Here is a 27,447-nt window from a genome sequence, read left to right as displayed (position 1 = left end):
CACACAGAACTGTAAAGCCTGATAAAACTTAAGTAAAATCCTACTGATCTAAACAATTGTTTTATCAAGGATCATTTATTTAAAAGAATATCTGTCAAAGTCAAGTATGCAAGTGGCTAGAAATTAGAAAACATTACAGAATAGAAAAGTAACATGCCTTACCTAACCCCTTTACTTCAGCAACTTGCGTCGCCTCCCCACCCCCCACCTTGGCCCTGTAGATCACCCTTTGCTGCTTTTGTGGGGATTTCCACGGGTGTAAATGTAATGTGTAGAGCACCATTTCGCTCTTTATTGGTTTTAGAGGCACTTTCTTGGTGTCTTGTTGTGGTCACTGATTAGCATCCCTGTCTCTCTCTGCACTGATTTCACTCTGTCAGTCTTTCCTTGTGCCCCTCACATGACACACACAGCCTCTTCTTGTTGTCTCCTAGAGGCACTCCCCCTCCCATCCATCCTCTCCATTTTGGGCAGCTAATTTTATACGTCCTTTAATCTGGTAACGGCATCTAGGATTTACCTGTGACTTGATTCTGAGTGTTAAAAACCAAGAAGCAGCATGTCCTCTATTATAATAGGTCCCATGTCAGCCAGATGGTGTGGTGGGACTGCCCTCACACCTGGGCCCCTCTGCAGACCATGCTTGAATGGATTCTCCCTTTCACAGGACACCAGCTGCCTTGAATGAAGCCTCAACATTTCCTAGACTCTGTCTTCCCATCTTACCTAGAGCCCGCTTTATTTTCCCACAGCCCCTCCTCCTCCACCTTCAGCCAGAACATTTTGATTTCTGGGTGCTGCCTGCCTCTCAGTAAGTGCTGATGGCCAGGAGAAGCTGTTATTAGTATTAGAAAAGTGGCCTCAGGCCCTGGTGACTCTGAAGAGGCAGCAGCCTGGTCTTTGAAGTTCTCCTTCCTTCACAGAGGCCCTGATGTGTTAGCACCTTGTTTCTGAGGCCTGGTGTAGGCTGCAGTCCACATACCAGCCCTTGGCACAGACGTTGTCATTGACACTCTGGACACCAAGGTGTTGAGACCGGATGGGAAGCCTCCAGGCCTCCCCTGGGAAGTGCCTCTTAGACCTCGGGGCTGCCTGAGGCGCGGTGCCCGCTGGTGCCCACTGTGGTTTCATAGGTTAGAAAAAATTTCTGTCTTCAGAACCTATTACTTTCCTGGATAGACCTTCACTTCCCCCCCCGAAAAGTACTGCTGCTCCGGGAAATTCAGCTCTGCTTAATTCCCCATCACCTCCTCCTGTGGCTTCTGTGTGGCCAGCAGCTCATGGTGCCGGATTCTGTGCCTGGCACCGGGAATGTCCTCACCTGCGTAATGCTTCCTTTGTGGATTTGAAGTGAGGAATAGGGCTCCCCACGCAGCCCTGCTGGTAGGTCGGAAAAGTGCTTTGTCAGGGGTGGTTGTTGATCCAGATGTTTTCCTAAGCCTCAAGTATGTGTGTGAGTCAGGTACATTGGATTATCTTAATATATGGTGTGCTTTGGTAGTTATTTTAGAGGGAAGGTTGAAAAAACAATCACGTTTTACTTTTCACACTCCCTTTTCTCCCATGAATGCAGTGGTCTGCTTACATCTTCTGGTGTTACTGTATTTAGTAAGTGACTATTATGACAGGGACCGGATGGACAGCAGGTGCCCTGGGCGGGGTGTGTGTGTGTGTGTGTGTGTGTCCCTCATGCAGCGTTGGCATTTTCCTCTCTCCGGGCTGCTCCCTCCTCACTATGCAGACCTCACGGGAGCTTTGGCAGTGGAAGCAGCAGTCTCTCCAGGAACTTGTGATCTCCGAGTGGATGGCAGCAGTTGGGGTTCCTCTTTGTTATGTCCATTAGGCCAAGGTGGCAGCGTTAACATGTGCTTCCTCGTTGCAAGTAGCACTTAGTCTCCACACATCTGACCTCTTTATGTTTAGTTCCTCAAATAAGCATCGAATGAAAGGGCAATCTTCAGAGATGGGCCTCACTTCCTGATGGAGGAGGTATCTGGCCTTAGTGAGGTCATGACTTAATGAACAAAGAGGAGTCAGTATGTACCCAGATGCAGTGGTGACGAGGCTGCTGATGCACATTTACCGTTATCATGATAAGCGGTCCAAAGTAACCTACCATCATCTTGCATAATTAACTCTGACATGGCGACATTTTATTTTCCTATTTGTTGATTGCTTGTAAGCTTAGGAAAGAGTGCCGAGCAGAGAAGGAATCCGTGTAAGACATTTTTGGTTCCATTATACAAAGGTCACTGACCCGAATAGTTATAGAAGCCCAGTGACACTTGGGCACAGTGATTTTGGGGACAAATCTATTAGGACAATTTAAATATTGGTCAACATTTTGTTCTCCACCGGGAAACTTGTGGAAGTTTCAGGAAGACATGGATAGGACCCAGTCCCTCAGCGAGAGAAGGAAATAAATGAAGTTTAAAAAGTCTTTCTTGTTTTTGGATCCTAAGTGTTCCCCCCATACATTATATGTTCTTTCCTTTCTTTGCCTCTAAGCAGTGAGTCAGGAGGCAGTCTCCCCTGCAGGAGACGGTTCAGCTCCAGGATGCCCGGTTGATTCTGCCGTCCGCTTGGGAAGTGTGATGCGGGCCCGGGGGACAGTGGTGCAGGTGAGGCTCTTGCCCCCCCGGCCACTCATCGCAAAAGCTGGGATTCAGAGGAAACACGTTCAGTACCCCGAGCTAGGAAGCACAGACATAACAATGGACACGGGAGGATACGATGACATGGCCTTGTTCTGTTTTTGTCTACACATTTCCAGAGAGACCACAGTATCTATGGTGAATAAGCAGAAGAGATTACATGTGGAGAAAGACATGGGTATTTCTAATGAGTCAAGTAGGCCTTTGAAAGAAAGTAAATTGTTTCTGGGTTAGTTGATGAAGTTTTGAGGGTCTGAGGTGGGCTGTATACGGCTAGTGGGGACTTGGCTCCTTCTAAGATGAGCAAAATTTAATTCTTTACTTGGGAGTGAACTTCTAAATTCAGCACTTAAGGCAAAAATTTCATATGAACACAATTGCTCGTGACCATCCCTTGAGAAGATGTCACACTAGACGCAATTATCCCTATCTCCCAGTTCGTTCAATACAGTGGGCTTTTCTCAAAACTTAGGAATAGCTTGCTGCTAAGTAGTTGGCTCCATTATTTAAGGGCCATGTTGTAAATAATAGAAGAACTCTTGGCATCCAGATAGAACCCCAGGAGGCAAGCAGAGAACTGTAAATTCTTACATCCCTGCCATGGCCACTGTGGGACTTGCGTGCTCATTGAGAGGAAGGGGAGAGGAGCTGCCTGCCAGATTGTTATTACGGAAACTTTCAAACATGTTCAAAGGTAAAGAGAAATGTATGGTGAACTATGTACCCATTAATCAGATTCAATACTAAATAATTCTTGGCCAGTCTTATTTCATCAATTCATACCGTTCTTTTCCTACCAGTCATTTTGATGTGCATCTTTATTTTTCCTCTGTTATTATTTCAGTATATGGCTCTAAAAGATAGGACTAAAAATGTATCTAACTACCTTACCACACCAAAACCATAAAGATTAACCAGTACTTCCTTAATATCATTCAGTATCAAATTAATGTTCAAATTTCCTCAATTGCAATATAGTACTTTTAAAAAATATATTTTTATTGATTTTAGAGAGGAAGAAAGAGATAGAAATATCAATGATGAAGGAGAATCATTGATTGGCTGCCTCCTACACACCCCATACTGGGGATCGAACCTGCAATCTGGGCATGTGCTCTGACAGGGAATTGAACCATGACCTCCTGGTGCATAGGTTGATGCTCAACCACTGAGCTATGCTGGCCAGGCTATCGTACTTCTCTTTAAGTTTCTTTGAGTCAGGATCCTAATAAAGTTTACACATTGCTATAAATTGGTCTCTCTAATCCCCTTTCAATCTACAGATCCTTTTCTGTATCCCTCGGCCATCCCCACCCCTACTCTTGTGATTTGTTTGTTGAAGAAAGTGAGTTGTTTGTCCTTTTTAGGGGCACTTGGCATCTCTGGAGCCTTGTTTTTGTTGTCACCACTGAGGATTGCTACTGGCATCTAGTGAGTAGAGGTCAAGGATGCTGCTAAATATCCTACTGAACACAGGACAGCCCCTCATAACAAAGGATTCTCTGGCCCAAAATCTCAGTAGTGCTGTGATTAAAAAACTATACTATAGAGTTTTCCAGTCTGGGTTTTCACTATTGCTTCTTTGATGATACCATTTTACATGTTTCTCTGTTCTTTGTGTTTTCTGTGATTTATTACTCATATCTCCAGTAGTCAGATTCAGGTCTGGGTTTGTTTGTTTTTCCTCCAAGGCTACGTACATCACAGGCAGATGGCGTATTTTCACTAGAAAATACATACTGGTCACTGATGATTATTGCCTCGATCCTTTAATTTATTAGTTATTATAAAAACATGATATTACAATTCTATCATATCCTTGTTTATATACAAGAATACTTATGTAAAAATAAATTTAACCTCAACTATTTGTTTACCCTAAAGTTCATGTTGGAAAGTCAGGATAAATGCTTGATACTTTCCCTTTATTTTTAAAACAATGAGTTCCCTACCAGCATCCTCTAAAAGTGATCACTGAGGTTTTATTTATTTATTTGGCTTTTTTCCTCTTCCTTCTTCTTTTCAGTGTAAATATAATTGATGCATTTCTTATTGATACTGGAATTGTCACATATTTGACCAGTAGAAGCTAATTCCTAGTCTTTTTGACATGACTTGTGTTTTTGCATTTTTCTGTACTTTGGGGCACAACAAAATGTTATAGAATTGTCTTATCCATTTCTTATTTCAGACTTAGACTAATCATTTCTTTAAGAAGCCCTGGTTTCTTTGAGTGTTTAGAGGCACAATATAGAAATTAAGAATGTTTATAACTACTGGATTTATCATTGTTTCTACATCTTAGTGGATCAAACTAGGAAATATATATGTATGTATGTCTATGTTTGTATGTACAGGTCAGAGATAAAACGGATTGTTAGTTCATACTAATACTTCCAGGTGAAATTCAGTATTACAATAGTACAGGACTTTTACTAGCTTCCACCTAGAACAGTTCAGTAATAACATAGTTTTGTATCTGCTTTATCTTATATATTTACACAACAATCTGTGTTTTAAAGACATTTGGAATAGTTTTTCTCTGTGATTGTGTCTCCAACTGGATATACAGTTAGGTTCATTGATTTCATTTTATTTTCTGTTTTTAGAGATTCCCACTTTAAAGTTATCTTTAAATAATTTTACACAATATTGTCAAGGTTGCAAAGCCTCATCTATAACATAAGGCTTACTCAAATCTATTTGCTTTTACCCCAGTCCCCTCTCCATTCTGTTTTCTCCCTCCCCATTATGCAACAATTAAAAATATATATCCCTGTATACTATCCTTGTATCCTTTTATAATGTATAAGCAAATGTATGTTGCCGGACATTTGGGTGTTTTTTTTTTGTTTTGTTTTGTTTTTTTCATCTTTTTACTATTAGAAATAGTGCTGTGGAGAATAGCATTGGGCACTCTTAGCACCATTTTTCTTTTTAACCTCATAGAAGTTAAGTGTATGTATAATGTGAGTCCCTTCATGAAGAGCGAGGATGTCTGCATACCGCTGAGACTGAATAGAGCTTTGGAGCAGGAAACGGAGAGGGAGCATGTGGAGGAGGGATGGAGATGAGCGTTTCCGTGGAGTAGATGTATGTCTTCAGGTGGAAGAAAATAGGGCTTAGGAAGGTGGGTCAGATCCAGGCTTCCGTGACCTGCATTGCCAGGCCCAGGGCTGTGGCTTTCACATCCCAGCCCAGGAGTGAGCAGCGTTTTCCGGGAAAGGACCTCGTTGTAAATATTTTTAGGTTCCTGTCTGTGTTGCAACTACTCAGCTCTGCTGTTGGAGTGCAAAAGGCAGCCACAGATAGTTTATAAATAAGCGAGTGTGCCTGTGTTCCAGTAAACTAGATTTATGGACACAAATGTGAGTTTCTAGATATTCATTTATCATGAAATATAATTATTTTTTCAATTATTTTTTTTCTTCACCCATTTAAAACTGTAAAAGCCAATCTTAGTCCGTGGACCATCATTTGCCAAGCTCTGCTCTGGGCTTTTGGGAGACATAGGAAGTTCAACACAGGAAAGTCTCGCTCAGAGGGATCATCCCAGTGGATTAAGGATGATCAGCGGGAATGGGCCCAGGCTCAGGAGGCTGCTGATGGTCACAGTGTGGGTGTAGTTGAAAGGTGTCTGAACACAGTGGATTTCTTTCTTTTCTTTTTTTCTTTCTGGCCTGCGGCTAGAGAATTATTGGATCGCATAGAAGCGTTATATTATTTGATCATTCTTATTTTAAAAGCCATCCTCTATAATTTCCTATAGGTTATAAACAAAGAGAGAGCCAGACCCACCCTCGAACATGGTGTAGACTTAGGAAACAGTGTCTCATTCTTTGCAGCCTCCTTCTCCCACCCTCATCCCCCATGAAGAAACCCAATAGTGACCCCATTTGGACGTTGAACCTTTTCTATCAGCTGCCTGGTCCACCTTGCTTCCTATGACATTTGCAGGCTAACTGTTGAGAAAACAGTATTTTGTTTGTGGGAGAAAAATCAAAGATGATATCAATGAAAAATGCATTTTCATATAATGGAAATTATTAGAGCAACTTTTAAAATGTCACTGCAGATGCACACAGACAACAAGGAGCGGAATACATTAGAAAGTAGGTCAAGTTCTCTCATGTTTATGAATGAGGTAAATTACAGCGTAGGGTTTAGGTTTATAAAATTGTGTATACTATAGTTCATATGAATTACCCTAGCCCAAATGATATTAGACCAAAATATCATTAAAATAAATTGAGTTTGTTTCTTTGTCCTTTGTGGCTTAAGTATTTTATACCGAATATTTTATGAATTTAATAAACTAGGAAAAGTGATGAGCTTCTTGTTATTGCTCACATTTCCTGTATGAGACACAAAATCCACTCTAGGGAGTTAAAGAAGAAGTAGATTTAATTCGGGGGGTGAGTGTTTCCGGAACCCTTAGAAGGTTTCGAGGGATAGACTCCAGGCTGAGCCTCCAGGACACCCCGCCCCCAGAATCATTTTCTCCTATGGAATCCTGCTGCCGTGGGAAGCTATTGAAGTAGGAACTAGGGGGTTGAGGCGCCAGCTCCCTCAGCTCACCTCCTGCAAAGCAAAAACTGCTTCTCTGGGTGGCCAGGCCCTCTGCCCCTCTCCCCAATGGCTCAGTTCTAAATCAAAGTTGCCTGGGAGCCTGTCTCATTGGGAGGTCCTAAGGCATGTTGGGCACTATAGTGGCAAATGGGTCTGGACAGTATGTAAGGCTTAGCTCTCTAGCCTCTCCGTGCTACAGGGGAGCCAGCCCACCGGGTTTGCCTCGGTTTCCAATTTCAGCAAATGCCACTTCACACGTGGCCGCTGCTACCATCTCGCTGTGAGGGACAGAAAGATCATCAGAATTTGCCTTTCCTGGAGACAGGTGGTACATTTTCATAGACTTGTACAGGGATAATAATAACTGGTGTAAAGCCAATGTTACTGGTTAACGAGAATTAGTTGATAGTGTTAGTGATGGTAACGTGACGGAAAGGAATACCAATGGTCTAATAGTAAAAACTTCAGTGGTTGTGGAGTCCAGGCCTGGAGAACACACTTCATTTTCTCCGCAAAGAGTGGTGAGTCCAAATATTGTCCCCACCTTCCTACTGCTTAAGCATTTATTGTGTTGATCCAGGTGTAACGTCAGTGATAAAGCTTTCGTTCGCCATTTATGAACGCTAACTTTCTCACCGTCAGATTCTTGGAAAGGAGGCACTCACTTATTCAGTCTGGGAAGGAACAATCTCTCACAAGTGAGTAACTGGAAGTGGTACTTCAAACAGAAGGTCATTGATTTTGAATAAGGCAGAGCTGGGTTCAAGTTCTAATTGCATCATTTTCTAGACTTATACATTTTTGCAAAATTTCTTTTTCTATACTTCTGTCTTTCATGTTGAAGGGAGTTGGAAGTACCCTCCTCATCGTGTTGTAAGGCAGTGCCCAGCACAGGCCTGGCATACAGCCTGCCCCATGGTGGGCTGAGGCTGGCTGGCAGTGGTGGCACCACCATCAGAGCCTGGAGCGAGCTGTGCCCTCTTCTCCTGTCCTGCTGAGTGTGCCATGTGAGGAGGCTGCTGTGTCTGTTCACAGCAGTGATCTTCTCCCCTGCAGCCCTGGGCCCTTGGAAGCTGCTTTCTTTTTGTGCTGTGGGCTTTCTCCACCCCCCTCACCCACCCCCAGCACTCCTAGATCCCTCTTAGACTTTCTCTTTCCTCCAGGGAAAAGACCTCTCTCAAAGCTTAATGGGCAATGGAGCCATCATGGGGTCACAGAAGTCGTGATAGCTTTTTATTTGTCATGCAGACATCGAGACCTCCTTCTGAGGCTTGAAAGGCTGATGCACCACCACCCCCCCTTTCTAATTAGATTACTGATTCCATTTCAGCGATGGTTTTAAGCTAACATGGCCTTCATTCCATTGCCTTTGCTTTTTTTTCTTGACTCCATCTCTCCTTTGATTTCCCAATGGTACCTAAAGTAAAGTGGGTGACAGAATTGGGAGCACATTGGCATATATTAGTCTTTACCTGATAATATTTTCCCATTGAGTTTTAGAGAGAGAGAGGGGAGGGGGGAGATGGAAAGAGAAACACTGATATGAGAGAAACACATCGATTGGTTGCCTCCCCCATGCTGTCCTGACCCAGGCCAGGAATGGAGCCTGCAAAGAGGTAGGTGCCCTTGTGCCCTTGACTGGGAATTGAACCCGAGACCCTTTGGTCCGAGGGCTGATGCTCTAATCACTGAGCAACACAGGCCAGGGCTTGGTCTATATTTTTTTAGCAAACCTCCCGAATGGCTGTAACTTAGTGGAGTTTTGGGGGAAATGTAACAAATAACGAACAAAAGATTCAAAAAGATCCTTTCAGAGCATCATGTACCAAGTGAGTTTCTATATATGTTCCCTGTTCAGTTTTTTCTTCGTTAGGGTTTTTTGTTTCCTATGTGTGGCAGACCTGACTCCCTCGTTCTTTTGTGTGGGTCGCTGGGTAGGCCTACTATTCCACTCTTTGAGTTTACTGTCAATACAGCATGGGCAGTGGGCCTCACACATATTCACTGTAGTGGAATCAAGCCATGTGGCCGGTGACAGTGAGAATCATTCCCTGCTTGACTCCAAGCAAGTATGTTGCCCTCTTTCTCTCTAATGTCTTACCTCAAAGACCTTGACCTTGAGCTGCTTATAATTTGTGCAAACTATCTGATATGTTTAACCCTTTGCCAAGGATTTGAGTCATGTGATTAATATACTTTTATACATTTGAAGATTTGAGTTTGCATTAAATATTAAGTTGGCCTACCCTCCCTTACATCTAATTGACTCATTTATTCACTCAGCAGTCATTTATTGAACATCCATAAAGTGCCAGGCATTCTGCTGGATATTGGGAACATTTCTCTCATAGCAAGAGAGAAATGGGAAATATTGTAATAATGTTGATGCAGAAAGTTTAAGATAGAGTTAGAGTAGATTTTATGATAAGTAGATTTTATGATATCTAGTAAAGGGTTTAGGCTTTTCCCCCTCCAAGAATTGTAGGAGTCCATTAAAGGGTTTAAGCTAAGTGGGATCTAATCAGACATGAACTTGAGGAAGACCGCTGGCTGAGATGTGTTGTGTTTGTTTAAGAAAAGATGGAGATGGGAGGCAGCAAGGAAGCTGTTGCAATAATTTGGGCAGAAGATGATGGTGTCCTTGAATAGGAGAAGAAGACAGATTTGAGAGTCACTCAGGAGTTAAAGTTGTCAGACTTGAGGGGTTGGATGTGGGTATGCAAGAGAGACTCATGTCATGGATAATTCTCCCATTTCTGGTTAGCCATTGGGTGGATGTTGGTGCTACTGAGATGAGCAACTCAGGAAGGGAAGCAGGTTTGGGAGCAGCGGTGGCAGCGGTGAAGGGATGAGCTCATTTTTGAATGAGATGAAAGTGATATGCTTGTGAAAGATCTTGGGGAGAGACACCGAGGACTTGGATAAGGAGCACAGGGGGTAGGCCTGGCCTCTCTGTGCAGACCTGGTGAGAGCAGATGAAATCCACCAGCCAAGGATGCAAAGAAGGAGGAGAGGGACTAGGAGAGATCCCAAGAACCATGAAGCTTAAGCGAGGAAGAGAGCCGGCAGAGGAAACTGAGAAGGAGTGGGTCAGACCGATGGAGGGAGTCCCCTGTAGTGCAAGTGTTGTCCGGTGCTGTGCAGACAGGCAAGGACTGGAAAGGGGATGCCGTTTTATCAGCAGGGAAGACAGGCGTTACTGTGTTCATGCTAGGCAGAAGCCAGAAGAGGAACAAGGTAAGGAATTAGAGACCCTTCGGTGGGGAGAACTCTTGTAGGAACTGTGGTGCGGGGGGTGGGAGGGGTGGGGGGGGTGGGGGGGGGGGTGGCGGGCAGAGGCAGCGCAGTGCCTGGCAGTGTGTGGGCTTGCGCTGGGTGAGCTTTGCTGTTTGCTGGATGAAAAGTTAGTAGAGAGGAATGCTGCTCCTGTGCTTCCTTCCTCATCATACTCATTGCTGTGTTATGTATCCTCTTCAAAATACTTTCATGGTATGTGCATTTCTGCTTAGAGACACTCTATTGAATATATACGGTTGATTCACTGACATTAAACTCAATGGCCAGCAGAACTGTGACTGCAACCTGAATGAAGCTTAGCTAACATATTTCTTCCATAAGGCATATCACAGCCTCCTTGCACTTAGGAGATAGATAATGCTTGGGGACATTTTAAAGAGCTGAATCACCAACAAAAACACAAAAATTCGAAAGCCATGACAATGAATAAACTGCGAAAAGTATAGTTGTTTACGGCCTGAGAGCTGAGACAAAAAGGCAGAACACTGCTGTCTTGGACCTCAGCTGGGAATGTGTATATTGGGCAAATCAGAGTTTTTACCACTTTGCCTGTGTCCACAAATAACCAGGAAAAGTAATCAGGGAAGGGCTATGAGTTTGTTTTTACAGATGTTTTACTGAGTATAGACATCGACATCTGGAACGCTATAAAACATGCATTATCTTTAGATTCAAAAAGGATCAAACCACATTGTCCTCCCTGTCAAATGTGTCAGGCTTGCCCCGGCTGGAGTGCTCAGTGGTTAGAATGCTGGCCCTGGCTCCAAAGGGTCTTGGGTTTGATTCTAGTTCAAGGGCATGTCCTTGGGTTGCAGGTTCACTCCCTGTCCTGTTCAGGGCTCATGTGTGTGTATGTGTGTGTGTGTGGGGAACCAAAGTTGTGACTCTCTCATATTGATGTCTCTTTCTTTCTCTTTCTCTCTTTTTCTTTCACCATCCTTCCTCCCTTCTTTCCCTTCTACTTTCTCTGAAAAGTGTCAGGGTTGGTTGGCATACATGATGAAGATCAATGAAGTATCCTTAGATTAATATGGTTCCTTAAAAACTTCTACAGTTTGGAGTAGGGTCTGAATCACATGAAAGGCAAAGCTGTTCACTTTGCCTTCAGAGAGCTGGCATTTCATTGGAGGTACACAGTATTTTAGGTTTTTTTTTTTTTTTTAAGTTACTTCACTTCTGAAGTCACTCTTATTTTTAAATATATTTTTATTTATTTCAGAGGAGAAAAGAGAGATAGAAACATCAGTGAGAGAGAATCATTGATAGGCTGCCCCCTACTGAGAATGGAGCCCACAACCTGGGCATATACCCTGACTAGGAATTAAATCATGACCTCCTGGTTCATAGATCGACACTCAACTGTTGAGCTTCACTGGCAGTATTTTAATTTTAAAACAAAAATAATTCTGTTTATAGAAGATCCCACCCCCAACTTTATGTGTCCCTTCAGATTTCAGAAATTTAAAGGAAAAAAAAATGATATGCCTTTTGGAAATTTTACGTTTATCTGAATAATACTTAGAATATATTTCTTCTTCCATTGCTGAGGTGTATTAAATTTGAAGAACATAATATCTCCATCTCCAACAATATAATTTCTGCCTTGTTGTCTGTACTTTTCAGCGGCCTTGACTGCATTTTCAGAATTCTCCTCTTTAAAATCTTCGTATTTCATTACTTCAGCTATAATGAATCCTTTCTGAAAATCTGTGTGACTCTTTCCTGCAGCTTGAGGAGCCTTCGTCCCTCTCCTGGGTCCATGCACGCCCTTAGAGGGGGCTGCCGTGAGAAAGTCTTCCAGCCGAGCGCTACACACTCAGCCCTAATGCTCTGTGTCATGTGGGCTTCCAGATGCTTCTGCCTCTCCTCAGCGCTCAATTCTTGCCACTTGACTTCCCAGGCCCTTGACTTCCCAGCGCTCAATTCTTGCTACTTGACTTCCCAGGCCCTTGACTAAGGCCCTTGGGCCAGACCTGTCCACTCACTCTTTAATTTTTATCAGCCATTGTTTTTCTTTCTAATGTAGTCTTTATTCAGAAAGATTGACCAAGTAGACCATTGAAGTCAAAAGTAAGTTTTTTCAACACTCAGTCTCTTTGTCATTCAAATCATGATGGAAATGAACAGGTTTCTTTTGACCTCTAACCGAGGATTTGATGTTACACATATGTCATATTCGGGTTTTAGTTTTTCTACCTCCTCTTCTCACAGCCACTTTTCCTAGTTTATCTATAATGGGTCCCATCATTTCCTCATCCTTAAGCTGGAGCTCTTTGTGTATTATTTCTACTCTTCCTTCAATGTGGGTGATATTGGCATCTTCGAAAGCTCGTGTTAGATGACAGACTCCATCGCAGGCACTAACTAATATGAGATAAGAAGGCATTTCCCAGGCCTTGTCCATTGAGACCAGCACTACCCCCTGCATTTAGAAAGGCTGGTCTGTGGTCCTGGCAAAGGAAATCAAGCCTTTCACCTGGCACAGGCTCTCTGCTCTCATTAGGGTCAGCAGTGCCAAAGAGGACGTTTTCTGTTGAAGCCTGAATATCGGTTAGTGCATACGTTGAAGGAGGTAGATTTCCCAGCATTTGGCAATCCAGCAATACTACTTTCCAAGGAGGTTCCAAATCTTTCAACTACTGGGGGTGGCTTAATATCTTCCCCGCCTGTTTTGGGGGCATCCTGTTCTAGTGAACGATGACTGGTCTCAGAGACTGCCGCAGACACGTCCTACCAACAGCGGCAGGCTAGGAGGGAGGAGCAGAGTGCAGGCTTGGCCTCTCCACCCAGCGGCATGAGCACCTCAGTGGCCATTCTATGAGTTTTAATTTTCTGATTAAATTTATTTTCTTTTCTTTTAAAAAAATAATTATGTTATTTTATTATTTTAAAAAATATATTTTTATTGATTTTTTTTACAGAGAGGAAGGGAGAAGGATAGAGAGTTAGAAACATCGATGAGAGAGAAAAATTGATCAACTGCCTCCTGCATGCCTCATATTGGGGATGTGCCTGCAACGAAGGTATATGCCCTTGACTGGAATAGAACCTGGGACCTTTCAGTCTGCAGTCCGATGCTCCAAACTGGTTAGGGCTTGTGATTAAATTTGAGTGAGTCAGTGAATCTTCAAATACAAACTCTACAAATAGATTAACTGTCTCTATACACACACAGTACTACTGCTATTAAACACATACATTTATGTCTCTGTGGGTGTCTGTCCATTTATCTATCTATTTTGAAATTCATGAATTCCCACCAGCATTTGAAATTCCAGTTTAACACCATTGGGTCCCTTACTTAGTTTTTCACTTTTTGGGGCCACCATGCCACCACTCCCCCACCCCCAGTGGCCTTGCTGGTAATTGCCTTATCTTTTTCCCACATAATGACTAGAAAAGGGAGGGATGCAGTTACATATTATGGTCACATTTATATTCTATATTCCAATTAAAAATAGGATAATATTCAATATTTTAAAGCCTTTTTTTCTTCTCCTAATTTGAGATAATGCAATCATATTTGAGAAAAAAAACCTGAAAGCTCAAAGCTGATGAGGTGCAGGAATTGAAAACTGACTTTATACTATCGACTTACGGCAGCCATAAGTTCTAGGTTCAGATGTGAAAGCTGGGGTCACCGGTTGTGCCAGAGCCTCAGGAATAGTTGTGTCTGGAGATCCATTCTCATTCTCCCCAGACACTGGGGATGTTTGTCTCCCTCTGTACATAGCAAGTCCCTGCAGGGCAAGGGACCATGCCTGTGTCACCAGAGCCTGGCATATGAAGTGACTGGTGAGCATTTGTGACTTTATTTGACCACATTCCACTAGGTAGTTGTCCAGCCTTTGTCAGACGGCCTTTCTTTTTCTCCTAATGCTCTCAGCCTCTTTCCCTTCGGTTTCTCTGGACACTCATTTCTCCTCTTCCTGCGGGAAGCCTTCCAGGCCCTCCCTAACCAGAGGGGTGATTGCATTTCTGAAGGCTCTGGGGAGTTTTACTACCTACTAGCTAAAAAGCAGCTTAGGATCCCCAACTCTACCACTTACTACCCTGTTTCCCCCAAAATAAGACAGTGTCTTATATTAATTTTTTCTCTCAGAGTTGCGCTAGGTTTTATTTTCAGGAGATGTCTTATCTTTTCATGCGCTCGGTCTTATTTTTGGGGAAACACGGTAGATACAGAATCAGGAGCAAGTCCCTGAGCTTTCCCCAGTCAGTATGATAGTCTGTAAAAAGAAGATGAGCAAAGCCTGCCTCACATGACTCGGGGAGGGTTGTACAGGAGGCAGTGTGTCATTAGGACTTGGCACAGTGGCTGTACTTAGTGTCAGCAAAGGTGTTGGTGGTGAATGACTGTTGATCTGGCACTGAGTGTGTCATGATCAGTTCCGGCCTTTTCCCCAACTTGGTGATAAACTCCCAATTGGGGTAGAGATCTTGTTTTCTCTTTCTTGTTTCTATGAAACCCCCACCCCCTCTTGTCTACCTGTCCTCCTCCTGTCTAGCCCAGTGCTGAGCACCCAGTAGGTATTATAACCTGTTGGTTTGTCATTAAACAAGCTAAGACCTCTCTGCTGGGACATAATCTTGCCCGTACAGCAGTTTTCTTTCTCTTGTCAGAGTGCTGCGAGATGCTGATTATTTTCTCCAACCTTCTTCTTCTTTTTTTGATTATGAGTCAATATTCTGTAGAACATGGTCGATGTCACAGTCTGCTGCCTGCTAGGAAGTGTTATTTTCCATGCTCTCTCAATGCAAGCGCTGCCCTCTGTCCCTAGTGGATTCTTAGGCTCTTTTTAGACAAAGACATGACTGTACTGCTACCCTGTGTTTTACCTTTGAGGAGGATGACAGTGAATACCAAAAAGTTCTTAAAACACAACCCCTTTGCTGACCTGGTTATCTACCAGCCAGGTGTCTCTATGGTAATGCCTTTCAGTAACTGGATTGGGTTTTGTGACATGACAGCGGCATGGGATACAGTGGATAATGAGTCTGCCCGCTTTTGAAACAGCCTTCCCCCATCCCCTTCCACCAGGAAAACACTTTGTTAAATAAGCCATGTTCCTTGAAATGCCTTTCCACAGTTTAAAACTGACTTTTGGCCCAGCTGTGGTGGCTCAGTGGCTAAGCATCCACTTAGGAACCAGGAGGTCACGGTTCGATTCCTGGTCAGGGCACATGCCTGGGTTGCAGGCTTGGTCCCCAGTAGGGGGCACGCAGAAGGCAGCTGATCAGTGATTCTCTCTCATCATCGATGTTTCTCTCTCTCTTAACCTCTCCCTTCATCTCTGACATCAATAAAAAATTTATTTAAAAAAAAAACACACCCACCCTGACTGGTTTTGCTTAGTGGATAGGGCACTGGCCTGCAGACTGAAGGGTCCCAGGTTTGATTCTGGTCAGGAGCACATGCCTGGGTTGTGGGTTCGATCCCTGGTGGGGGACGTGCAGGAAGCAGCCTATCAGTGGTTCTCTCTCATCATTGATGTTTCCATCTCTCTCTCCCTCTCCCTTCCTCTCTGAAATCAATAAAAATATATTTTTAAAAACACACATACAAAAAAACCCCTGACTTTTTTACTTAATAGGTGACATCAATAGGGTTGGTTTAATCAATATCCATTCTGTCATTTCTGTGATGATTTTGTATTATGTAGAAATGTTGGCATAATCATCCCCACTAATTCATTGGGAATAAATTTCAAGACCCTGAGTGGATGCCTAAAACCACAGATAGTATTAAACCCTATATATACTACTAGAGGCCTGTTGCATGGATTTCGTGCATGGGGGCAGGGGGGGGGGGCGGTGTCCCTCAGCCCAGCTGGCACCCTCTCCAATCTGTCACCCCTCGAGAGATGTTCAACTGCCCATTTAGGCCCGATCCAGGACAGTCGGACATACCTCTCACAATCCAGGACTGCTGGCTACCAACTGCTCCCCTGGCTGCCTTCCTGATTGCCCCTAACCACTTCTGCCTGCCAGCCTGATCACCCCTAACCACTCCCCTGCCATCCTGATTTATGCATAACTGCTCCCCTGCCAGCCTGTTTGCCCTTAACTGCCCTCCCTTGCAGGCCTGGTCCCTGCCATCTGCTCTCCCCTGTAGGCCTGGATCCACTCCAACTTCCCTCCTCTGTTGGCCTGGTCTCTTCCAACTGCCCTCCCCTGCTGGCCTGATCACCCATAACTGCCCTCCCAACTGCCCTCCCCTGCTGGCCATCTTGTGGTGGCCATCTTGTATCCACATGGGGGCAGTCATCTTTGATCACATGAGGAAAGCCATCTTGTGTGTTGGAGTGATGGTCAGTTTGTATATCACTCTTTTATTAGATAGGATGTTTTTTCACACACACATGCATGCATGATAAAGTTTATTTATAAATAAGACACAGTAAGAAATGAACAGTAATAATATAAGAATTAGCTTATATAATAAAACCCTAATATACAAATTGACCAAATGGTGGAACGCCTGGTTCTTACTGATAGACACTGACCACCAGGGGCCAGACGCTCAATGCAGAAGCTGCCCCCTGGTGGTCATTGTGCTCCCACAGGGGGAGCACTGCTCAGCCAGAAGCTGAGCTCACAGCGAAGTGGCAGGAGCCTTTCCTGCCTTTGCAGCAGCGCTAAGGACCTCTTGGGGGATGTCTGCCTGCCAGGAGCAGGTCTAAGCCAGCAGCAGACAGACATCACTGTGAGAGTATGCAGCCTGGGCTGAGGGACCCCTCCTTTCCCCCCTGTGCATGAATGCTGTGCACTGGGCCTCTTGTAACCATATAATTCTGTAATAAAAGATCCATGAAGTGGATCATAACCTATCTGATACCATGATGGCTACTGAGTGACTAATGGGCAGATAGCATATACAATAGCATATACAATATGGATGCACTGGACAAAGGGATGTCTTAGACAGGATGGAGCCAGAAGGTGTGAAATTTCATCCCACTACTCAGAACAGTGAAATTTAAAACTTACAAATTATTTATTTCTGACATTTTCCATATAATTTTTTCAGGTCTTAGTTGACTTCAGGTAACCGAAACCATGGAAAGAGAGATTGCCTGTATTGTACGGATTCAGCATTTGTTCTAACACATTAGTGCAAAATGATATTCCAGGGTTATTATGTAATATCTTTTCTAAAGATATGACATCACTTGTCTAAGGTAGAACTGGGAAGAAATGTTAGGGGTCGTTCATAGCTTTGTAAGCGACGTAACCAGAACTCAGGAAAGTGTAGGTGGTAACAGTTAAAAGCTAAAGCTTAGGGCTCAGACTTCCTTGTTGAAATCCTGGGTCTGCCACTCATTAGCTCTGTGACCATTAGTAATTTTTTCTCTCTTTCCCTCAGTTTATTCACCTATCAAATGGGTTTAATGGTTTTATTTTAATGTTTACCTTCATAGGGTTTTTATAGGGTATTTATAACATGGTTTATGTAGAATCAAGCCCATAGAAAACACTTAATGAATGTATGCTGTTGCACTTATCAATGTATTTTGCTGCTTTTTTTTTAAATATTATGATCTGTGCAACAGGGAAAGGACAGATTAAAAATCCACCTTCATAATTACTGAGAATGTGCAGCTTATGCTCTGTTTCCTTCAAATTAGGCAAAGCTGTGTTGTCATAGCCAGTGGGTCCTGTGTCAAAACTACAAAAGCTGTGTATAGTATGTGTGTGCATAGCCAGTGGGTCCTGTGTCCTGTAAAACTTACCAACAGCCTACAGGGAACAAATTAGGCTCACACACGTTGGTAGGATGTGAAATGGCACAACCTTTTTGGTGGTTTCTTCAGCTTTTCATGCTTTTATTTTTAAAATCTAACTTATAATTCATATACATTTTATTATGGTTTATAGTATGACATATGATCTAACTTAATTTTTGCAGATAAACAATTGCCCAGCATCACTCTTTGAATAAACATAACACCTATCGTATGTCCCAGACATTCTATTCTTCAGTATTTACCCAAGAAATGTAAGTTTTGTTCTTATGAAGACTTGTACATGAATGTCAAAGGCAGGACAGTGGACACATGCACCTGTTACTATAAGCTCTCTTTATAATAGCCCCACATTGGATCAATAAATTGTGTTATATCCATTCAAGGGAATATGACTCAGTAATATAAAGAAATGGACTATTGATATACCCAGCAAAATGGGCAACTCTCAAAATAATTATTCTGAGTGAACAAAGACGGAAAAAGAAGTACATGTTACATGATTTTTTCCACATGAAACTTTACATGCGAACTCTAGTGACAGAAAAGAGACCATTGGTTGTATGAGGACAATGGAATGCGAGAGTTGAGAAGAAGGGTTTACCAAGGGGAACAGGAAAACTTTTGAGAGTAATGGGTATGTTTATTATCTTGATTGTCATGGCTGTTTCAAAGGTATATACAGAACATAAAAATTTATTTGTATATTGTGAAATTTTCTGTCACTTAAGCCTTAATAAAAATATTTTATGAAACTGACCTATATACACAGTATATAAGCTTTGCTGCTATATAGCATGATGTTTATCAACTAGATTAAATGGCCATTTGCTAAATTTTTTGTTAGCTCTTTTGTGTTGTTTTTTTTGAATTGAGACATTTGCATTATTGTACTGACCTTATAATTAGCTATCACAGCACCTAAATGGTCTAAAAATTTTTGCACAGACTTTGAATTTTGCTGCTTAGAAATCTCAATAGTTTTTTTTCCCTCTAGTTTTCTCACATTTTCCCCTTTTCTTCTCTGCACCCAAGCACCCTATCATCATTCTGTTCAAAAAAAAATTTTACTCCTCCATTATAAAACCAATGCAGAGGAAGCCACCCGATTTGACAGACTTAAAATCATTTTGTCAAAATTAGTTTAATTAGTTTGTCAACAAAAGTCAATTAAAGCTGAGGATCATAAAATGTCTTAACCTGTAACACATATGTTTAAATTGATTTAAAATACCTACGGTGTCCTTAACAAACTTCTCTGATGATGAGTGAAATTAGGGTTCTGCAACATCTTTCCATCATGAGTCACTTCCCTGCTTTGGAGTCTATAATTTCCTTTTTGGGGTTCGTTAAACTAGAGTGTGACTTTAAAAGATATTTGAGAAGTATTAAGTATAAACCCTTTTTATATAAAAAAATAAATCTCCCAATTGATTGACAATTGTTTGAACCTTACCTCACTTGATAGCAATTTACTTTTTTAATAATTCACTGAAATTTAAAAATTCTACATAATTTTTATTCAAACAGTATTTTTTTTTTGTGCTCGTATTTTGTTGCTCTATGTCACATTTAGGTATATAAATGTATATAAATACATTATCAATATAACTTGAAGAGGTTTAAGAGCAAACACTAGTAGGCATACTGTGCAATGTGGCTGTAGCCCACCGATTGAAGAGTTGCTTTTAATTTGTCAAGTTGGTTAAGAAGAAGTTGACAATGAGACTGTCTACTGTATATGCACAAATTTTAGGAAATCAAAACACAGCAAACGATAAATTATTTATGAAGTGAGAAAGCCAGAATTTAAAGACAATAAAATTTAGGTGAAGGCATTGAGAAGTACAGATTGATAGTTACAGAATAGTCACAGGGATGTAAAGTACAGCATAGGGAATATATAGTCAATAATCCTGTATAATAAAAAGCCTAATAGGAAAATTGTCCTCTTGGGCGGTCATTCGACCAGGAGTTTGACCACTTGCTATGATATGTGCTGACCACCAGGGGGAAGCACAGAACATGGCAGGCTTAAGTGACACACTGAGACCTCTCGCTGGCTACCTGGGAGTGGGGTGATGGGACGGAGTTGTGCTGAGAATGCGGGGTATTCACCGAGTTGGGTTTCACTCCCCCTGTTACCCTCCCCTGGACGTCAGGTCTTCTGAGTGAGCCGAGCCATAGGCACAGGGGTGGTTGGGCTTCCCGGGGTTTGCGCAGAAGCCGGTCTGCGAGGCCAGCCAGGAAAGAGCACAATGCCCATCCGGCTTCTGGGCAGCCTAGAAGGCCCATGCTGCACCCCAGCATGCAGTGTTTGGCCGTGCTCACTACATCTTCATGACAGGACTTGAGCACCATGAGTCAGGGAGAGGGGGCACTCAGGGCCCTGGAAGCCCAGGTGCTACCCAGGGCCCAGAGGTCAGCTGGGACCAGCCCTTCCATGCCAGACACTTGTGCTTCGATTGCTGGCCGGGCCTAGGGACCACACACGTGCACAAATTTCGTGCACCAGGCCTCTAGTATTGTAATAACTATGCATGGTGTCAGGTGAGTACTAGCAATATCAGGGAATACTTTCTAACATATGTGATTGTCTAGCCACTGTGCTATACACCTGGAACTAATACAAAATAATACTTAATGCAAAAAATGTGTGTATTTTTTATTAAATGAAAAATGTCTTTCATTTAATAAAATGTTATAGTTATTCTTTTTTAATTTGTTAGTGTGGTGAATTACATTGAAGAATTTTTCTGTTATTAAAACCATTCTTCTTGGGTGGGATGGCCCCTACTTGTTTATGCTGTATAATCTTTTATACGTACTGCTGAATTTGGTTTGCATATATCTAGCTTAGGATTTTTGCACTTGAATTCATGAGTGAAATGTGTTAATTGGATTTTGGAATGAGATTATATTGTCATCATAGAATAATGTTAGAAATTCTTCTCTTTATTATCCTTTTACTGTTAGAATGAGTTTGTATACAATTAGGAGAATCAATTTCCTGAAAGTTTTGTAGAAATTTCCTGTAAAACTTTCTACTACTGCTTTTATGGTGAGGAATTTTTCACCATCACCTAAATTTCTTTAATAAATGTAGAGTTTTCAAAAATTTTTACTAATGTTTATGTGGATTTCTTTGTCTTTCATGTGTAGTTTATTATTTTGTGTTCTACTCATGAAAAAAGCAGTGATGTTTATCCTCAAACATAAACACTTATTTCATAATTATTTCCTTTCAAGAGACTCCTGGAAATGAAATGTTACACCTAAAGAGAGTGTTCATATTTAAGATTCTTAAAGAATATTGCCATATTGACTGCTCCCAAACTGTACCTCCGATGGAGGAAAGTGTATGTTTCACTGCGTTTTTTTTGCCAACATGGTTAAGTGTTAGATTCCTGCTAACAGGATAGAGAATGTTTGGTTTGGATTTGTATTTTGAACGTGTTGTTAAGGATTAACTTTATTTTTACCTTTTAGTGTCATGCTATTAGTATTCTTTTGTGGTAAATGTGTTACTATTCTTTAACCATTTAGTATTAGCATATTTTATTTTATTAATTTTTTCCTTCTGTTGAACCTAATTTATCTCTGGTAGATAGTAACTTTTGTCATATGCTACAGATATATTTTCAAAGCTCATTGCTTATCTTTTGACTCAACTTAATATTTTTACTTTTTATATCATGAAATGTCTCTATGACTTGTACTCTTCCATTGTTTTTATTTAGAAAGATCTTTTACTACCTGACTCAAGTAAATTGCATAAATCTTACTGTGTAATGCTTTTATTTTAAAAATTGAAATTTTAATTTATATAAATTTTACTGTGGTATTAATATTAAGTATGATCTAATGTAATAATTTTTCAGATGAGCAATCTGTCCAGTGCCTCTTTAGAAAAAAAAAAAAATCCTCACCTGAGGATATTTTCCCATTGTTTTTTAGAGAGAGGGAAAGACACACAGAGATATCAATGTGAGAGAAACACATCGACTGGTTGCTTCCTGCACACACCCCGACCAGGGCCTGGGCTGGGGAGGAGTGTGCAACTGAGATACCGAAATCGAACCTGGGACCCTTCCATCTGCAGGCCAATGCTCTATCCACTGAGTCAAACCAGCTTGGGTGCCACTTTTTGAAATACTTTCATTTCCCTGGGGAGTTTTGATGAAACTTTTATCACATATGAACATTAAATATGTACTAGATATTGTGTCTATTTCATTTATATGTTTGTCTCTTACCGACATGGGGATGTAATCATTTTAGCTTTATTCTTTTACTTGAGGCCCGGTGCATAAAATTTGTGCTTGGAGGTGGGGATCCCTCAGCCCAACCTGCACCCTCTCTAATCCAGGACCCCTTGGAGGATGTCCCAGGGATCAGGCCTAAACTGTCACTTGGACATCCCTTTTACAATCCTGGACTGGTGCCTCCTAATCACTCACCAGCCTGCCTGCCTGGTCACCCCTAACTGCCCCTCTCCCCACCCCCTCCCCGCTGGCCTGATTGCCTCTCACTGCCTCTTTGTGCCAGCCTGATCATCCCTAACTGCCCCCACCCCGTTGGCCTGGTTGCCCCTAAGTGCCTCTCCCCCCTCCCCTGCTGGCCTGGTCAAACCTTACTGCCCCTCCTGTTGGCCTAATGCTCCTAACTGCCTCCACTGCTGGCTGGATCGCCCCTAATTGCATACCTACCGCTGGTTGCCCCTATCTCCCCCGCCCCTCCCCCCCCCCCTTGCTGACCTGGTTGCCCCCACGAAGCCTGCTGTTCAGTCATCTGGTCATCCCTCAGTAACCCCCCTGTAGACCTGGTCGCCCCACACAGCCTGCTATTCAGTTGTTGGTTGTTTCTCACCCCCCTGCCGGCCTGGTCACCCCACACAGCCTGCTTGTTCAGTTGTTTGGTCATCCCTCACTAACGCCCCCTGCCCTCCTAATGGTAGGCAGCCATCTTGTGAGGACGTGAGGGTTAATTTGCATATTACCTCTTTATTATTTAGGATTGTCTGATGAGCAAGTTTCCATTTTGTACAACATTTTCTTTACTATTTTTGGTGTATTTTCTTCTGAAGTTATTATTTCTAGATGGGCTATAGCCCAGGCTTCCAGGGAAGTTGTAAGTTGCTCACTGGTGTTCACCTTCTTGGGTAATTTCACTGGAATTTTCGTGTGAGTTCCAGGGCCTTTCCTATCTCACCTAAACATTTGCCTGTTTCATTCTTAACATCATTACACTCAACCTTTACTACAAAGGTGGTTTTTGCTATTCCTTCTTCATCTAGTCTGGGCTGTTTCATTCTTCTCTAATGTTTGATGAATAACAAGGCCTTTTTTGGTGAGCAGTGCAGAGATGGCATGCTCCTGTGGCCTGTGTGACCCCTGCCGTCTGGCCTGGCTGCAGCAGAGTGGAAGTGTCAGGGAGTAGGCATGTCCAGCGGGGTTTCAGCTGCCCAGGAAAGGATTTGTGGACATTGTAAAATGTCCCTATCCTAGTTCGGATTTGGATGCAAGACCTCACGAAGCTCAGATGGTCTGGACTGCCAGTTTATATCCCACAGGGCATGGGCTTTATCTGGGGTGTGGTCAGCTGCCTTATTTTCCGCCTGCCAGCTTTTTGCACTGGGAGAAAACAGTACAGCAGCTGCAACGAGTCTGAGCGGAAGGCAGAAGCCAGCCAGGCCAAGGCCGTCTGTCACCTCTGTGTTACGGGTTAGGCCCGAGGGTCTAACCGCAGTGACAGGCAGCCCATCCTAGACATGTTCTCCCTCTGGAACCACCCTTCGAATGCCTCTGGTGGTCACTTCCTGGTTTTGGCCTCTCAGTCTGCCCTGTCTCCCCCCTGGCCCCCTCCCCCCCAGCTAAATGACATTGACATTTCCCTGCCCTGATCTCATATGCGGAGGTACCCACGTATCATTGGCTTTGCATCGATAAAGAACCCTTAGTACACTTGAGGCAAGAAGAAATGCGACTGTAACAGAAGCGGGATGCACGGCTGACTCTCACTCCTCAGTCATGCCTCTGTGAGCAGCCCTGACACGGCCTCAGCCCCGGCTGCTACTTTGTGCCTCTGACTGCTGAGCTGCCTGCCATCTGCCTGCCATCACACTGAATAGCTCCCCATTGGGGTTTCTGTCCATTTTGGTTTTCTGGAACTTCTAAATCAAATGTATGGAGCAGGGAAAAGATTTTAGTGCTGAAGATGTAAAGGAAGGAGTTTATACCTTCTGCTCTTTAGAGGAAACATACGCTATAGCAGTAAAGATGAGACGAGGAATAGAGTTGTATTCTTCCAGGTGGAAAGTCATTTCTTTAAAAAAAAAAATTTTTTTATTGATTTTTTACAGAGAGGAAGGGAGAGGGATAGAGAGCTAGAAACATCAATGAGAGAGAAACACCGATCAGCTACCTCCCACTGGGGGTGTGCCCGCAATCAAGGCACATGCCCCTGACAGGAATCGAACCTGGGACCTTTCAGCTTGCAGGCCGACATTCTATCCAGAGAGCCAAACCAGTTAGGGTGAAAGTCATTTCTTTTCAGAAAAGAAACACTGAAGGAGGTCGAGTTACCCCAGCTGATTCATCTCTCAGGTGAAACTTCACGTACATATTTCACTTATAAAGAATCACCCCCCACGACCCTGGGGAAAACATTCTTACAGACTTACATTTAATTTTAAACTTAACTTGAAAGTTTCCTCCTATTCCTTTATCCGCCTTTTGTTTAGAGGCTCTGATATGTGTTGTGTGTAAGTCTTTATTGGGTTGGAGGTGTGAGGGGGAGATAGTCCTACATCTTTTTCCTGAAAAATGTCACTTAATTTTTATGTTGGACTCTGATAAAACAGCTCCATTGCTTAAGAGAAGAACAAGAGGTACGTGGGGAAGCTGTTGGTGTGGGCTTGTTCAGAATTATAGCCTTTCTTAGCCCATCTGCAGTCTATCTGTATATGAGGTCACTCCCATGTCCCATGATCCTGTTAGGTGGCTGTGTAGATAACATTCCGTAGACTCCCGTTTCTATAGCAAGCATTTTCATTTCAAAGTAATTCTTGCCAAAGAGTTAAACTGGACTCTCATTAATAATTGTAGTGGGTTGACTCATGTCCCCTCCAAATTCATATCTACCTGAAACCACAGAATATGACTTTATTTGGAAATAGTCTTTGCAGATGCAATTACTTAAGGATGGAGATGAGATCATACTAGATCAACCCAGTGTCCTTATAAGAAGAGGAGAGGACACAGAGGCACACAGACAAGAGAGCCGTGTGAAATCGGAGCCCCCAGAGAACTCAGAGAGACGAGGGGAGATTCCCCCTTCGAGTCTCTGCGGGAGCGTGACCCAGCAGCAGCTCTTGATTCCAGACTTCTGGCCTCTGTAGCTGTGGGAGAATAGTGTTCTATTTTCCTAAGGCGCCCACTCTATGGTAGTTCTTTATGGCAGCTCTAGGGAACTAATATAACAACCAATACAAAAGGGCAGAGGTTGAAGGTCAGCCTCTTACTGACCTTTGGTATGAAGGGGCTCTGAGTTTAGCCAAGTTTTAAACTACAGCGTGTATAATCAATGCAGTAAAATGTTCCGCAGGCAAGAGGCTCCGATGTCTGGTGCACCTTCCATTTTAATTTGGTCAGTATATTATAAGAGACAATGTACCGGAATCCTGTACCACTTGAAGGCGCCTTTATGGTCTTTTTAATCTTCACCTCCTGGGAGTGGTCTGTAGGGCTGGATGCTTGTTGCCTGTGTTGTTTCATCAGAGTGAATTTTCAGATTCCTCCAACCTGCTTCGTGTAGCGCCTTGGGACTTAAGGAATTGATTGTGTCTCTTAAGTATTTATTTGCTCATATGGTCGGTGCTCATGGACTCAGGTTAGCGTGTCAGCAAACAAGCTGAAACCCCAGCGACGGCTACAGGGCAGTGCTGGGCAACAGCGTCCTGTTGAGTGTTCCGTGGCATGCGGCTTTTGGGCACAACGTGCTGCCCCATTACAGTCGCTAGGATGAGGAGAAAGGGCATTGGACACACAGTTACAGAAAGCAAGGGAAACAGTGTCCCTAATGATTCTTTTTAAACTCCTTTTAAAGGTCAATGATGATAAAAATGCAGTGTCTTGATAACATTGATTTAACTTCCCTGTGTAGCCCCAACCCTATATAATAATTCCCCCTTAATCCATGGCTTTGCTTTTATGTGGTTTCAGTTACCCAGGTCAGCCACAGACTGAAAATATTAAACGGAAAGTTCCAGTAATAAACAATACATACGTTTTAAATTGCATGCTGCTCTGCTGCCTCCCACCCCGGGCGTGAATTATCCCCTTGTCCAGTGTAGCCACACTATATATGCTACCTGCTCGTTAGTCCCTTTATTCCAGCTGTCTTGGCTATCAAATTAGTTATGAAAGAGAGAGAGAGAGAGAGTCCATATTCACATAACTTTTATTACAGTATAATTATAATTGTTCTGTTTTATTATTAGTCTGTTGTTTATCCTGTTGTGTTTCATTAAACTTTGTCATCTATACTAATAAAAAGGTAATACGCTAATTAGACCGGGAGACCTTCCGGACAAAGCCATGGTGGCAGGGCTGAGAAAGAGGCAGTTAGGGGCGATCAGGCCAGGAGGGGAGAGCAGTTGGGGGCGAGCAGACTAGTGGGGTGGCGGGGGGGAGGGGGGAGAGAGTTGGGGGTGAGCAGATCGGCGGGGGGAGAGGGGGGCAGTTGGGAGCAATCAGGCCAACAAGTGGGAAGCAGTTGGGGCAAGAAGGCTGGCAGGTAGAGTGGTTAAGGGCGATCAGGCAGGCAAGCAGGTGAGCAGTTAGGAGCCAGCAATCCTGGATTGCCAGAGGGATGTCCGACTGGACATCCCCCAAGGGGTCCCAGATTGGAGAGTGTGCAGGCTGGGCTGAGGGACATCCTCCCTGCCTCTCCATGGACCAATTTCATGCACTGGGCCACTAGTAGGTATATATAGGAAAAAGCATATTATATGTGGGGTGTAGTATTCTCTGTGGTTTCAGGCCTCCCCAGGGGAACTTAAGTTGAAGGACGTAGGTCCTCATGCTGTGAAACTCAGTCCTGAGTGGCAACATGCTCACCTGTGGTGGTGGTGGTGGTGGTGGCGGTGGTGGAGATGCTGCAATCGTGCCATGGACACTGCG

At 43.1% G+C, this 27,447-nt stretch overlaps 1 protein-coding gene and 1 pseudogene across 6 annotated transcripts in view; one reads left to right on the top strand and one right to left on the bottom strand.

The window, feature by feature from the left end:
- Positions 1–27,447, top strand: part of TLN2 (talin 2) — a 401,618-nt gene that overhangs the window by 176,916 nt on the left and 197,255 nt on the right. The gene's annotated exons all lie outside the window — the stretch shown is intronic.
- Positions 11,863–15,220, bottom strand: LOC118709504 (annotated as a pseudogene).

The sequence above is a fragment of the Pipistrellus kuhlii genome, unplaced genomic scaffold (genome assembly GCF_014108245.1).
Source record: "Pipistrellus kuhlii isolate mPipKuh1 unplaced genomic scaffold, mPipKuh1.p scaffold_m20_p_1, whole genome shotgun sequence".
NCBI classification, from domain to species: domain Eukaryota; kingdom Metazoa; phylum Chordata; class Mammalia; order Chiroptera; family Vespertilionidae; genus Pipistrellus; species Pipistrellus kuhlii.
This window is presented reverse-complemented; position numbering and strand designations above follow the sequence as displayed.